This window comes from Podarcis muralis, chromosome 2 (assembly GCF_964188315.1).
Source record: "Podarcis muralis chromosome 2, rPodMur119.hap1.1, whole genome shotgun sequence".
Classification (NCBI taxonomy): Eukaryota; Metazoa; Chordata; class Lepidosauria; order Squamata; family Lacertidae; genus Podarcis; species Podarcis muralis.
In genome coordinates, this window is record NC_135656.1 from 87,800,323 (window position 1) to 87,816,594 (window position 16,272).

Below are 16,272 nucleotides of genomic sequence, written 5' to 3' on the forward strand. Positions count from 1 at the left end.
TCAAACAGACTTCCAAAATAGATTACGTTTGGGGCTTTTGTTTCTGCTATTTATTTTGCATTTTTGTTTTTGAGGCTTTTTCGGTTAATTTGTTTTTGTGACTGTATGGAACCCAGTTCAACTACTGACTGATTGTGTGACTGCAGTACAGTGGTACCTCAGGTTACATATGCTTCAGGTTACATATGCTTCAGGTTACATATGCTTCAGGTTACAGGCTCCAGAAATAGTACCTCGGGTTAAGAACTTTGCTTTACGATGAGAACAGAAATTGCGTGGCGGCGGCACAGCAGCAGCGGGAGGCCCCATTAGCTAAAGTGGTGCTTCAGGTTAAGAACAGTTTCAGGTTAAGAACGGACCTCCAGAACAAATTAAGTACGTAACCAGAGGTACCACTGTACATTGTTTATTGCTATCATTTTATGGACCAATGGTCTTGTTAGATAGTGAAATTCATGTTAAATTGCTGTTTTAGGGGTTGTTTTTAAAAGTCTGGAACAGATTAATCCATTTTGCATTACTTTCTATGGGAAGGTGTGCCTTGGTTTTTGAACGCTTTGGTTTTTGAACGGACTTCCGGAACGGATTAAGTTTGAGAACCAAGGCCCCACTGTACGTGCATCTCAAGCAGCTAAAAATGGCACTGAATAGAATATACCTGTGGTTGGAAGTAGCTCATGCTTTGAATGTCATGTTTAGAATTGCCAACTGTGGTCCAATGAGAACAACTCCTCCTTTTTTCCACTGTACACCAGCTCTGCTCAGATACCCCATGAAGCAAACGGCATCTGAGTCACCACTTTCAGCTGTACAGATGACGCTGCTTGGAAGCATTGAATCCATATCCCAACTGTTACCCAGTGATGGTTTCTATAGTGATTAAAGACCAGGGAAGAATGCTGGTTTGCTTAAATGTAGTTTCCAGTGGGATGCAGAGTGGGGCAATTGTTATTCTTTATTACTAAGATGACAGATCTCACTTGAAACAGGAACTTTTTACACAAATCCATGCTCATGTGTGCACTTTGTGTCTAAACAAAGCCATAAGTGTACATGACAATTTAAAGGCCTTTCCGCAGAAGGTCATTGGACTGGTCCATATAAAAGATTTCAAAACCACGTACCTAGCGGTGAATTAATAAATACCAAAAAGCTGCAGTTAACAAGCTCTTTCTGTACAACTAATTATGCAGAAATATGTAGGAAGGTTTTTCTTTTTTTTAGGCTGCATTAATATTATACTCATTTCCTTAAACCCTTAGCTTACCTTTTGCATATAATAATTAACTTCAGAGATAATCTGGCTTTTTATTTCTTCTATAGTAATTTTGTGGTGCAAGTAGAGAACATTTTAGAGAAAGGAGGGCGGTTGCAAGTATTTTTCTAGAAAGAGCCTTTAGAAGAGGTTAGTGAAAGCTAATTGGTTTGCTGGGAAGAATGCTGAATGGGGAAAGCTATATAATTAAGACTGAGCCTCAAATGGAGACCGCTACCAATAGCTGCATTGTGTGGCTGGGTGTGGCTGCTCGAATTGTAAGGTTAGTTTGAACCTTTCATATTGCAGTGTTGTTATACTGGGGAACATGCTGGGGTTATAATACTTAAATCTATGACAGAGTACTTCTGGACTGGCTCATTAGTAGGACTGTTCTTCAGTTGTCATGTCTGCTTTCTGTGGAAACTAAATAACTTGCTTGACTTCCTGAGCTCTTGGTGTCAATTATACACTTCCTGCAAAAGTATCAGTAAGTTGATCTAACGGTAACGAGGCTGCTAAGTGTCCCTTGGATTTCTTCTCTTCCCATTAAACGGTACAGCTTGGTTAAAACATTTCTTCTTAAAACGCACCATTTAAAAATAAAAAACATGTAGCCCCGTATTGGAATCCTTGTCATGACAAATGCCAACGGTAGTTCATCCACTGGAGTCCTTAGGAACATGGCTTTCTCCTAATTTTGGTTAAACCTTAAGAAACCTCTGTTTACGACAAGGCACCCACAATTTCACATTCTTCTAGGCTTGCTGTAACTGAACACAGAGCAGTGCTTATTTTCTGTGGGTTCTCAAGGGTACACAGTGCCAGTACCCTTTATTTCTAGAGGAAAAGTACTGAGACAGAGGTTTTGCGCCATTAAATGGCTGTATGATAGTCAAAGTTCAATTTCATATAGCTTTTCAGGCAGCAGGTGCTGCAACCGTCCAACAGTTTGACTTCACCCCCAAAGGCACATTCCACCATTGTCTCCCAAAACAGACAGATGCCAAATAGTGTTGAGCAAGTGTATATTTTTAATACTATTCATTCATTCATTTATACATACATACATACCCTACCCATCTGGCTCTTGAAAATCCATGTTAGAAAAAAGGCAAAGCTATTTGCAACAATGAACCTGGCCAAACAATTCAGAAGGAAATAAAAAATGTGCGTTCTTACTATTTTCTTGTGGCCAGCATGATTGTCTTCTGAGTAAGCTTAAGATGATAACAGTTGTTGCAGCCGACTTCTGACTTACTTGATCTGGAACAAAACGAAAGTCTCTTTTTGCAATCTCGCTTTGAATCTGCAAATCCACATAACATGGTATGCTTAAAATGACTTGGTGCATGCCAATTAACATATTGCATGTTTTATGAGCTGATCTCCATGTAATTAGGTGATAAGCATGACTCATTATTGCGATCTTTAGTGCCTTGTTTGGAAAATCTCACAAACTCTTTCAAGTCTTTGGGATTACATAACCTATTACATTCTGGCATAATATATATGGTAGCATTTTGCTCTTTAGCCGCCTTTATTATATAAACAAAAGGCCAGACTTATTGCTGCAAAACTTAAAGCTTTCTGTATTATGCCATGGTTGCACTGGAAAAAGAGGGTAGGAAGGGGTTAAGTACGTCTCCTCCCTGTGTACCTTATTCTCTCCTCCTAAAACTGTGAGTCCTTAGAAAAAGTGGCCCTTAGGATCTTGTTACATGTGTTACCTTGCTCGGCCTAGGCAATGGATGCAATTAACTTCAACTTAGTAATTGAGGAGACAACTGCAATTCCAGTGAAAAAACTGGTAGGGATCCTGTGAATTTAACCCTTTCCCCCCAGCCTCTGGGGAAGAGGAGGGCCACAAGTGGGCAGAGGAGAGTCAACCTCAGACAGGCCGCAGATGAAATCTGAAAGACCAAAGTCTGCCCCTGACAGCAGGCATCAAGAATCATTCTAGAGGAAGCCTTCTCTGTTACTTCTCTCCATGCTAGGAAACAGTTTCACTTCCTTAATACAGTGGTGTCCTGCAAGACGAATGCCTCGCAAGACGAAAAACTCGCTAGACAAAAGGGTTTTCCGTTTTTTGAGTCGTTCCGCAAGATGAATTTCCCTATGGGCTTGCTTCACAAGACGAAACGTCTTGCGAGTTCTTGCGAGTTTGTTTCCTTTTTCTTAAAGCCGCTAATAGCCGCTAAGCCGCTAATAGCCATGCTTCGCAAGACGAAAAAACCGCAAGACGAAGAGACTCGCGGAACGGATTAATTTCGTCTTGCGTGTCACCACTGTATCTGTTTATTAAGCTGCTACTACAGGTATAGAAGCAGGGGCAGTTCAAAACAGATGGCAACTACTCATGTTGTAGCTTTAGAACTACAGAGGAAGCAGAACGTAAGCTTCTCCTTCTCTAGTGTGTACATCTGGTCTCCTTTCCCTTCTTGCCAAAATAATTGGGAGTCCTGCCAGTTATGGCAAGTTGGAGAGAACCAGGGAACGAATGTATGGGAAAAGGTGTAGTAGCCTCATCATGATGATCTAGCAGCCTTTCTCAACCTGTTGATCCCCAGATGTTGTTGAACTACAACTCCCATCACCCCTAGCTAGCAAGGCCAGAGCTCAGGGGTGATGGGAATTGTAGTCCAACAACATCTGGGGACCCACAGGTTGAGAACTGCAGTGAGCAGACCAAGGTTGTTGATGGCACCAAAGCATTCTGTATGGTTCAGACAAAAAGGGCTTGTGAGGATCTCACCAAACTTGGTGAGCAGGAATTAAAATGGCATATGCAATTCAACTTAAAGCAGCTGATGTGCATTGGGGGGAAATAATTATAATAAAACAAAATCCTAACCCCATATGAACTGGCAATGGCTGACCAGGAAAGAGATACTGTACTGGGGTCATGGCAGATAGCCCGCTGTGGATGTTGACCCAGTGTGCAGCAGCTGTGGAAAAGGGCAAATTCCATGTTAGGAATAATTGGTTAAGGGGTTGAAAATAAAACTTGCAAATATCATAATGTCATTATATATGTGTGACTGTTTTTGGAATACAGTGTCCAGTTCTGGTTTCCGCACTCTGGAAAGCTTGGAAAATGAAGAATGGTGTAATGGAAATTATTAATGGGCTGGAGCAACTCCCCTATTGGGCCTTTTTAGTTTAGGGAGGAAGGAGTAAGAGAGGACATAACAGAGGTGTACAGAATTATGGGGAGCGGGTGGCGCTGTGGTCTAAACCACTGAGCCTCTTGGGCTTGCTGATTGGAAGATTGGTGGTTCAAATCCCCATGATGGGGTGAGCTCCTGTTGTTTTGTCCCAGCTCTTGCCAACCTAGCAGTTCGAAAGCATGCCAGTGCAAGTAGATAAATAGGTACCACTGTGGTGGGAAGGTAAACGGCATTTCCATGCGCTATGGCTTCTTCATGGTGTTCTGTTGCACCAGAAGCTGTTTATTCATGCTGGCCACATGACCCAGAAGGCCATCTGAGAGGCCTATGGTTGGCCACTGTGAGGACAGGATGCTGGACTGATCCAGTGGGGTGGTTCTTATATTCTTAAATAGGAAGCTATTGCTATTGGACAAAAAGAGAAAAGGGGAAAAAACTATTGGCAAGATTCCAGGTTGATCATGTTCATGCATGGCTTCAGATGCACATTATAAGATGCTAATGGCAAACAAGTTGAAATGCCTCTGGAGATCAGCTGCTGGGAAGCATCAGCAGCGGAGGGCTGTTGCTTTCATGTCCTGCTCATGGGTATCCTGTAGGCATCTAGCTGTCGTCTTTGGGAAGAAAGCAGGATGCTCGTTTAGATGGACCACACTGGTCTCATTCTGCATGCATTGGACTCAGCATTTTGCTTAAAAATAAAAGGTCAGTTCCTTTTTCTGAAAGGCTACTTGAAGTCAAGTAGCTTTGTGTTTCTGTATTGTGTAACTATTTGGGGAAAATTAATAAGGTATGAACAGAGCTGTGATTTACATGGACAAATGAACTGAGTCAGCATCAGAAGAATGGCTTCAACTTTTATCTGAGACAATCCCTCCCTCCCCCACTTCTGATAAACTAATTGTATGAGACAAATGGATCAAGGGCACTCTTTTCCCCATATCAAATCAGTTTCCACTCAAAGGGGTGCAGCATTCTAAAAATACACAAGACCAGTCACATTGGATAAATATCAGAGGCTCAGCAGAAGACCGGCTTAGGCTTTGCTAATAGTCTTGAAACAAGTTGAAATGTTGTGCAATTGTACCAATTAATACTTGCCACACTCCCACCACACCCATGTCAGGTACAGTAAGTTGTACTAACGGCATTGCAAGAAATGTAGAATCTATTCACTGAAGGCAAAAATAACCCAGTGTGTTCTCTCTCTCTCCTCAACCTTCCTTTGTCCATGACCAAACTGTGAAAGGAAACTTGAGGACTACTTACATGTCATTAAAGGAGGGCACAGATTTGCATATGTCAATAGATACAAAATTCAAAATAGCAGCAATCTGGCCATCTTGAGGAAGGTTTTGACCAGGGTGTGGCTGTTGAGTGTGCTGTCCTGATGCTCACAGCTGATGGTCAATTTAAAGGTCCCTGCCTTTTTGTCTTATGGTGTGTATATTTCAACTGGACCAAACTGCTGTTCAAATAGAGGGTGGGATTCCTACCCACCCTAGGAAGAGGTTATCAAATGAGAACCAGGGAAAGTCTGCCCCTTTCCCTTGCAATGGGAGAAAGCTTTAATTTTCAGTGCTTCCCAGGATAGTGAACAAGTTGAAAGGGTCTCTTTTGGTAGCTAACAAAATGAGCAGAGTGGGGACTGAGAATTAGGTATGTGGGGCAAAAGAGGTATGCACCTTTTGGTTGCTGAGATCATGGTTAGGAAGTATTAGCTCTTCTGAGTTTTAAACACACACAAATTGGCCAGTGTGCTCTGTGTACTATTGCTTGTTGTTGTTCAAATTTTAGACTAACTAAACATTAGGTTCATAGACTCTTGCGGCTGAATGACAGATTTGCTTCATGCTGCGATGTCAATTTGTCTCCCTCCTCTTCTGACACTTGATTACTTTTCTGATCTGACAAGCTTCAGCAAGAGGCTTCTTTTGCTTGTGGAATGGAATTTCCCCCTTCCCTTCTCCTTGACCACAACAGTTCTAAAGCCAACTAAGCTTCAATATTTGGGGCTGATTTAAAATCCGGTTACCTAAGTGCATGCAATACCAAGTTGATTTTTATGCACTCTTACAATCTTTCGAAAATGTCAAAATGTTATTCAACATATTATGAGCTCCTGTGTGTGCATTTGGGGTGAGATATTTTTGGCCAAAGGCCTGCCTCCTCTGGTCTACTTTCCTCAACGAATCATGAATCCCTTCACATTAACTCTACAAACTTTATAGCTGCACTGATTCATGAATGGAAGTCACCATTTTTAGCTTTGGTGTGTAGAATCTCGAGAGATATCTAATACCTTCTGTAAAAGCTAGGACTTAAAAGTGTTTAAATTGGCTTGTCACGGCTTTTGGGTATACATTACAATAGAGTTCATTGCAACAGCAGAGACTTGTGACAAGACTTCGATTCCTTGTCTTCAGATCAACAGTAACATGGCAGTATCTGAATAGGACTAGTAAGAACCGGGTTCAACTCCACTGTCAACGGTGTGATGTTGGTTCAGTCACGATCTTATTGCGATGATATAATGGGGAGAACCATGTAGGCCACCTTCAGCTTCTGAGATGAAATACGGGATTATTATTTTTAAGCGTGCCTTCAGTGCGATCCTATGCACGCCTTCTCAGAAATAAGGCTCACCGAGTTATAAAATGAAAAGCGATGGATGACCTAATAAATAATAAACGGAGAGGAGGTGGAAACGAACGTGCAATTTAGCCTCTATGTCAGAGCAAAGAAAAACAACGCGTGCGCCTCTGAAGCTGCTTACCATCTCACACACCCCCGCCCGAAAAAAAAACCCCTCTTTCGGACCGAGCACGTGGCTCTGGCGCGCAGCCAAGCGTGTGCCTGCTCCCTGGCAACCGTGGGAAAGAGGAAGCGCCATCCGCGCTTTCAACCACAGAGGCCGAACCCGCCGCAGAGGCGCGAGGAAGCCCCGCCCCCTTCCCGCCAACCCTCCACCGCATCCCCAGCGTCCCAACCCTCCGCCCTCCTCCTCCAATGTCAGCAAGGAGGAGGGAGGGGGCGGGGCTAGCCGCTCGAGCGGCTCCTCGCGCCGCCCCTCGAGCTACGCGCGTGACGTCAGAGAGCGAGCGAGAGTTATGTGCTTCTGTGGCTCGCGCCCGCCTCCTCCTCCTCCTCCTTCCCCGCTTGCGCAATAACGCGGCGTCGTTGTCTTTGCCGTGAGGAGGCGGGAGGAGGAGGAGGGGGGGGGGAAGAAGAGTTGGCGGCGGCGGCGGCGGCGCTGGTAGCCCGGCTGGGATGGAGGACCAGCCGCCGCCACCAGCAGCAGCAGGAGCAGCACAGGAGTCGTTGGGGCGTCGCCTCCCGCGACTCCCACAGCCGGTAAGCGACCCTCCAGCAGCACCAGCAGCAGCGTCTTCCTTTTCCCGACCCTCCGCTTTTCCTCTCTTGCCGCCTCCTCGGCCAGGGCCCAGCTGCGCTCCCCCTTCTCAGCGCCCACCCTCAGGGACGGGGTCGCGGGCGAGGAGGGTCTTAATGCACCCCCCAACCCCCACGGAGGCCGCTTTCTCCTCAGTTGGGGCCGCTTCTCGTGCTCCCTCCTCCTCCTCCCTAACTGCTGCTGCCCCTTCTCGTCCCCTCAGAACTCTTTGCGGGGGGAGGGGGCTTGTTTGTTCCTCCTCCTCTTCTCTCTCTCTCCCCCCCCCACTCCCAAAGCAGCCCTTCTCTGAGTGATCCCCTCTGCCCCGAAATTAATCGCATCCATGGGAGGAGGAAGAGACGGGCAGGGTTGGGGAAAGTCATGGGGGGGATCAGTAGCCTCAAAGTTAGATCTCGTTCTTGGTGATGTTGGTTGCTGCTTTAAGGTTGTGGGTATACTGTATATGTGTACACGCACACATTGTGTGTGTGTGTGTGTGTGTGTGTGTGTGTGTGTACGCACACACACACACACACACACACGCACCCTTGCACGCATGGGTTTTTAGGCAGGGTGCCGTTTTTAATAGTTTCTATCTTAAACCAGACATACGCTAAAGCGGTGCATTGTGTTTTAAACGGGCTCTTTTGATTTCCTCCCCTCTCCCACCACCTCTCCCGCGCCTTCAGATTCTGCTTTGCAGCATGCCACCATCGCAAAAGTAAACAGATTTGGGCGGCCAGGGTTGAGATTGCATCTGTGCAGGGGCCGGTTTATTTTTCAGTTGCTGGTCTGGTTTTTCGTTGCTGTTGTTGCTTTAAGTAGGATAGTGTGGGAAAGAGGGCCTCCAACACCATTTGAAGGTGCTTTTTCTCTGTAGCGTTGCCAAGGAGTGGGGTAGTGGTTAACTCAAAAAACTAAGATACTGGCACAGCTGTATTCTGGTTTGCTGTGAATTACTAAAGAATTATTAGAATTATGGGACCAGGACCTGGTGTAAGTGTAGTCAGAGCTGTTGGGAGCAGTGACCATAGTGCTATTAAACTAAACATACTTGTAAATGGCCAGCTGCCAAGAAAATTCAACATGATTACTGTTGGAAACACAAGATGAGGGGGTTGGAAAAAAGGAAATTGAAAAGTCAAGGGGGTCATTTCATTCCAAAATGCTTGGAACGTGTTTAAAAATGCAATATTAGATGCTCAACTTGGGTCTGTACTGCAGATCAGGAAAGGTACTGCAAGGACCAAGAAATTGGATAGAGAAATGTTTTGTCCTCTCATAACACTAGAATTTGTGGGCATCCCATGAAGTTGAATGTTGGAAGATTCAGGACAGATAAAATAATGTACTTCATGCAGTGTGTGTAGTTAAACTATGGAACTCGCTCCTGCAGGAGGCAGTGATGTTCACCAAATAATATTACTTTCAAAGGAGTTTAGACAAATTCATGGAGAACAAGGCTATGCTCTGCCTCCGCTATCAGAGGCAGTATGCCTCTGAATACCAGTTGCTGGGAATCTGAGTCCTCCATGTGGGTTTTCTCACTGAGAAAAGGATGCCAGTCTAGCTGGGTCATTGGCCTGATCTTGCAGGTTTTTTATGTGTTCTTAGGAACAGAATTTCACATTGCATCTGAGTGGAAGGAAAGACTGTATCATGGGATGTATTATGGAACAGTTGCAGATACTGGAAAAACTTGAGTGGGAGGGATTCTTCTACAGTTGTCAGTGTCTTCTGATAGTTTGCTAACCAACAGCCTACACTGTTCCTTGCATTTGTAATCCATTAGGTGTACCATTGATGTGTAAATACTTAAAACCCTTGTTGATTCCAGTGATCATGCTAGGGGAGAGCAGAAGATCCTCCTCAAGTGCTGCTCCAGAGTAAAGTGACTTCTATTAAATTGGTTACCCTAATTCTTCCTGGTTTGTTGCTCCTTAAGCAAACCTTTCCCTTTTTAAAATAAATGTAATATTTCCAAGCAGAATTAGAAGTTTAATAGGTCTCTAGCATGGGAAGCTATTAAAAGAATTGGAACAGAAAATGTTACCATGGGAGACAGCTTTGAAGAAGTGATGTGGCATTCAATGATTTGGATTTGCAGTCAAATGGTCTAGAACAGGCATGTCCAACAGGTAGATTGTGATCTACCAGTAGATCACTGGGCATCTGTGGTAGATCACTGGTTGATCATTGGCTCCCCCCAAAGAAGCTGAACAACTGTGGCTCCCCTAAAAAAAGCTCAACATTTTACCTCCTCCCTGAAAAAACTCAACAACTTTGACCTGAACCCAAAAAAGGGGGTAGATCACTGCCAGTTTTTAACTGTTAGTAGATCACAGTCTCTTGGGAGTTGGCCACCCCTGCTTTAGAAGGAAATAGTTTGCACTGAGTAAAGCAACCTTGTGTTAGTCTGCATCCACACTAGGACTTTACTGTGTATATGGGTTGTTGCTCTGTGTGTGCACAAAGGTATTTATCTGTGCATGCACAGTTTTATTGTTACTTTTTTAAAATTTCCGGTTTTTTTATATACTAGATCAAAGAGAAAAATGATACACCAGGGTATTTAAACAACCCAAAATGTATGGGTGTGGCCTTAACAATGATGAAATTGCTCCCCTCATCTGTTGTTTGCCATGGGAAGCATAGGAGCCACCTCCTAAGGGATTGTGGGGGCTGGGCCTCCACAAAGTTGATGGGCATTCCCATTCAAATGGTGTGTGTGCACTGCATCATGTGTTCAATTATGTGGGGCGGGGTTTAACTGGCCCCCACAATATTTTATTCAAGTTGGCACCCTTGCTGGGGAGGAAGTTTCTCTTGGTACTAGTATTGTGGAACTTATGATATGTAATTAGTGTCAGGATAAACACAAGGCCTTAATCATTTTAGCTGTTCCTCCTATTTTGTTAATCATACAAAACTGGATGGATTTGGATTGTAAGTAATAGTGCTATATCTTCCCTGTGGCCCTAGTTGATTTTATTATCTTTTGAATGTTTTTAAATAGCTGTTTTTAACAGTCTTTTATTGTTAATCTTAAGGTTTGTTTTTGTTATTAGTAAACCGCTTAAAGGTGTGTGTTTTTTGTTTGTTTTTTTACAATCAAGCAGTGTATACATTTTGTGAGACTGTGTGTATGTGTTTCTGTGTGAGACAGTAGACTAATTAATTCAAAAGCTCAATGGTCATGTAACTGGTAATCCTCACCTTCTGCATCAGATTCTGTTTTCACTTGACTAAGCATGCATTTGTGATTTGATCATTGCACAAGCACTTATTCCTGTGCAAGGAAACACTTTAAGACTGACTTTGAGACGGATCCACATCTTTATAAGAAACGGGGAATCACCCATACCCAGGTTGTTCTTATGACCTCTGAGTTTTACCTAATTGCATCCATGTGTGAGTAATTGGCCTTGCCCTTCCTCTTCCTTTTAGCCAATGGCGGGGTGTGGGGCACTGGGAGAAAGGGGCAGTCCAGTTGTGTGAATGGAATGCCACTCAAGTGACATTGGATTTCACCCACTATATTTAAAAACAAAGCTTTAATTTTGGAAATCCCATTACAGCAAGAAAGCAATATTTTTTAATGCTTGTGATCAGATCTCATAGCTTACCAAATGTGCTCTTTGCTGATATCTAAAATAGTAACACTTGACAACTAGGTTAAAGTAGTGCTGTTGCTGCAACTGTTGGTTAAAGAGCCCAGAACACTTGGATAATGAAAGCGTTATATATAAATGCTTTCTTTCCTTGCCTAGGTTTTGCTTTTCTCTGGCAGAACAGAGACTAGGACAGTGAAGGGAAAAAATGGTGTGTAAATTGAATGTAATCTGACAACATTTCTTTCCTCCGAAGGAGTGCCAAAAGCCCTTAATGACACATGGTTGCATCTAAATACAAATAGCTAAAAACAAATAGCTAAAATGTAAGGAACATTGGAGATGAAATTAGTTGAATATGCACATGTGCACTGAAGCATTGCAATTCTGATATTCTGGTGCTTGCATAACTGACCTCACTTGAACTGGGCTAGACATTTCGAAAAGATTTTTAAAAGAACTCTGGCTTTCTGTACATATAAATTCTTACAACTGCTTTTCTTGCATGGCAGGTGGTGGTGTATTGCCTTTTTAGAGCTTGAGATTCTGAAGCACAGTAGATAAGTATTTTCTGCAGACAAAAGCATGTTAGGGGTGACTGAGTAATGCCTGATCCTATCACTACTATGGAATTATCAGCAAAAAGTTCATTCACTATGAGAATGAAGTTACAGGGAACAAGGCAGAGGACCTTCTCAGTAGTGGCACCCACCCTGTGGAATGCCCTCCCATCAGATGTCGAGATAAATAACTATGCAACTTTCAGAAGACATCTGAAGACAGACCTGTACAGTATAGGAACATTTTTAATGTTTGATGTTTTATTATGCTTTTATATTTGTTGGGAGCTGCCCAGTGTGGTTGGGCCAACCCAGTCAGATGGACTGGGTACAAATTATAAAAATTATCATCATCATCAATTACTCAGGAGCAGCTGCCACAAAACCCAGTTATTCCCCAACTGTGAACCAAGGTCACTGCAGAGCTATGGTGATTCTTCATGAATAGGGAAGTATTCATTGGAGTCCACAAGTCACCACCAGCTATTTAACCCTGTGATTCCCATATGCCTCTCTGACAGTTATAAGATAGATTGTCAAATGTTCTATGTGCAGGGCTCACTTGAGATAGCTGAAAATCACTGAGGCCCACCAGTCACAAAATAGTGGTTCAAGGACAGAGTCAGTCACAGAATTTTTCTTTTACATTTTTTACTCCCTACCCCAACAGGCCTTTCAAAGGTATTTTTACCTGTCAATTGTTTTTCTTACTATTCTTTCACACTCAACTTGTTACCTTATCCTTGATTCCTGCTTCTTTTATATTAACTTGCCCCTCCTATAACATCTTTCTTCTTCTCTCCCCTTATGTTTACTCCCTGATGATCATGATGAATCAAAATAGCACTGGGTAGGCTGTGGCACTGATGCCAGAAGTACCACTTTTGTATCCATCTTCTGGTCTAAAGATCCAGCAGATAAATTTCCATTTTCTAGAGAGAATCTATAATCTCAGCAGGTAAAATGCCTTCTGGAAAACATATATGTTTGTAAGATGGTAGATTTTGTTCTGAGTTTCCTTTACTGTGCCTTCAGGCCTTAAAATATTGACACTACCTGTTGAGTTTTCTCAGAATAATAGACACTTCAGATCTTCATTTCTTTTACTTTGGTTCTTTTGATGCCTGTTTGTACAACTGCTTTATTGTGGCTGAATGTAGGTGAAATCATCTTTAAAGATATGTTTTTTAAATCTATCTGCAATGGCTCTGCAGCTGTAATGGTGATGTCTGCTTTGTGAAGCAACTTATTTTTAACCGTGTCTTCAAATGAAAGATTTATTGCAGCAAGTGTAATATGGTAGGGAAATGAATGTTCTCGCATAAGCTGCATTACTTGATCACCTGACTACAACCCTTAATGAATACGGTACTTATTTCAGGTTCTGTATCATTTGGCTGAATGATAGTAGGATCTATATCTTAAGGCTGAGGGTATCGTTTGAAGTTCCTTTGGTAGGTATTTTCTGTCCTACCTTTATTTTAACAGTTAGATGTACTTAGGTTTGAGGGTATGAGATACGTTTAACACCAGAGATGGGCCTAGTACACTGTGTGTGGATTGGCCCCACCATGCAACAGCAAAGGAGAATGCGAATAGGCAAATGCACATTTGTATCCTCTTCTGCAGGTGAGTCCAAGGGTCCAAAAATAAACCTGGAGCTACACACAAGTGGTAATAAGATGTGTTATTACTGCTACTTACAAAGTAGTAATAAGTGTCAGCAGGCGAAGCTTTCCTCATAATTTTATTTCCATAGAAAAACTTATCGTAATGAATTTCTGCACAGCTTTTGCACCCTAAACCATGGAAAGAACTCAAGTTTCCGGTTATGTTACTCTAGATCAGGGATGGGGAATCTTTGGCCTTCCAGATGCCGCTGAACTACAGCTCCCATCAGCCCCCGCAAGAGAGGCCAGTGGTTAGGGACGATGAGGATTGTAATTTAGCAACATCTGGAGGATTGGGCCACATGTGTTCACACCTCCTGCTGAACTTTTGTCAGTTAAACATAGGCTAGCAATACTGCACTGAGGGCAAGAGCAGACATTGTATTGCCGATCAGTCTCAGCTCTGTCCCCTAAAGTTAGTACAGCGGCAGTGGGCTATTTTTCAGGGCTGATGTAACCCACACTTTCTCAATCATAATGCGTCCCCACTCGCCCTTAGGATATGGATGTGTTAATGATGGGTTTTATTTGTATTTGTATTACCGGGTTAAAATCTCTTTTGCATAAAATCAACCCTGTGTCACAAAAATCATGACTTGTGCTTTTGGGTGGGCATCCTACTGCCCAGTCACAGCTACACTATACTCCTGGATCTCTCCTGTTAATTTTGGGGGGCAACAATTTCTTTTCTGCCAGTGAAGACAAAAAAGCAGCTTTCGAGTGAATTGGGCAGTCCCTTAAAATGCACCAGGTCTTCCCTTTTCCATTGTCTTAATCTTAGAGAGAGAAAATTCTAGAGTGACACATGCACCAAGGAAGACAAAAAATGCTTCAAAATGAAGCCCTTCCCTGTTGAATGGAGTCATTTTGAAACCATTTTTCAGTTTTTCAACGGATTATAATTATCTATAATTTCTAACTAGTTACCTCTCTGTTACCTCTCTGTGTTTAGTCATTGACTAAGAACACTGAAAGTCGGGAGCAGGCGGAACCTAGAACACAGTTGTTTGGAATGCTTTCTGCCCATTTTGCTTTGTAACTTTTTGTTCTGAAGGTGGCTAGATCTATTTTTAGAAAAACCCAAAACCTCAGAATCTGAACCTCCACACATCACCAGTCTACAACACTGTCCCCAACTAAAATAAGCTACTGGTTGCAGTGAAGAAGAAAGCTTTTATAATGACATTATTTCTAACCCTCTGCCAAATCTGAAAGCACAATGGTGCTGCACAATGTACTTTTGTTTAAGTAAAAAGATTTTTAAAAATGAAGCTATCCATTGTAATGATGAGAAGTGTAAAATCAAGAATCAGAATCTTTTTTTGTACAGAACATTTTCTATGCCATGATATATGGCTGTTTGTTAGGAGAAGTGACGGCATTGAAATTCTTGCCTGTAGTTTTTTGTATATCTTGCCCATGATGCTTAGTAGTATGAATTAAATACCCAGAAATGTTATTCTCTGCCTTGGTATATTTAGAGATTCTGTAAGTGTGAGATTGTATTCAGATACATGCAAAGCCAGATAGATGCCTAATAATAATAATAATAATAATAATAATATAATAATAATAATAATAATAATAATAATAATAATAATAATTATTATTTATACCCCACCCATCGGGCTGGGTTTCCCCAGCCACTTTGGGCAGCTTACAGCACATAAAAAATTGTAAAACATTAGACATTAAAAGTTTCGTGATAAAGGGTTATGGAATCAATCTGTCAATCAATCAATCAATCAGAACGTACACCAAAGATGTATGAGAGCAGATGTTTAAGAGCAAGCAGTTAACATTAATGTGAAATTACACCATATTTTAAGATGGACATGCAATGTATGCATGTATGCATGTAGAAAACATGGAAAGGGGTCCAAGTCACAGCACTACAGCATCTGCACTGCAGTTTGAATCATGCATGTGGTACCAGTCTACAATTACTATTGAGCATGTAGTGCACAGAAAAGATAATTCTTGGAGCACTACGTGAACTACTTTTGAAAGCTCAGTACAGTGGTACCTCGGGTTACATATGCTTCAGGTTACATACGCTTCAGGTTACAGACTCTGCTAACCCAGAAATAGTACTTCGGGTTAAGAACTTTGCTTCAGGAAGAGAACAGAAATTGGGCTCCGGCGGCGTGGCAGGAGGCCCCATTAGCTAAAGTGGTGCTTCAGGTTAAGAACAGTTTCAGGTTAAGTACGGACCTCTGGAACGAATTAAGTACTTAACCCAAGGTACCACTGTACAGAGCTAACTTGTCCATAGCTAGATAGCAGCACAGATCTGCAAGGTTCAGGCTAAGATTCTTTGGAAGAATGCCACGCCCAGAGTGATTTCTATGAGTTGTTTTACCTTGTTCTACCATATCTTGAAGTATGCTAAGAATGCTGAAATTAATATGTGTGTGCCCCCTGTGACATTTGACAATCCTTACACTATAAATCTCTTGCTTTGACAGATCTCAGTTGGTCTGTTTTCTTATCTGTGCAGGGCTGACTTCTCACTATGTAAAAGTAACTTTAGTTGCTGAGCATTGTGTTATAAATAGTTGACTGCAAACTAAAAACATAAAGAGCGGGATTTAGACGATCTTGCTTCTCTTCTC

At 42.4% G+C, this 16,272-nt stretch overlaps 1 protein-coding gene across 2 annotated transcripts in view; it reads left to right on the top strand.

Moving 5' to 3' along the window:
- Positions 1–7,543: 7,543 nt before the first annotated feature.
- TMCC1 (transmembrane and coiled-coil domain family 1) overlaps positions 7,544–16,272 on the top strand; it is a 108,782-nt gene continuing 100,053 nt past the window's right edge. Inside the window, exon 1 of one of the 2 annotated variants that reach the window (XM_028719278.2) lies at positions 7,544–7,779. The gene's annotated coding sequence lies outside the window, so the exon portion shown is untranslated. The remainder of the gene's footprint in view (positions 7,780–16,272) is intronic. The other variant, XM_028719279.2, reaches the window with a different exon arrangement.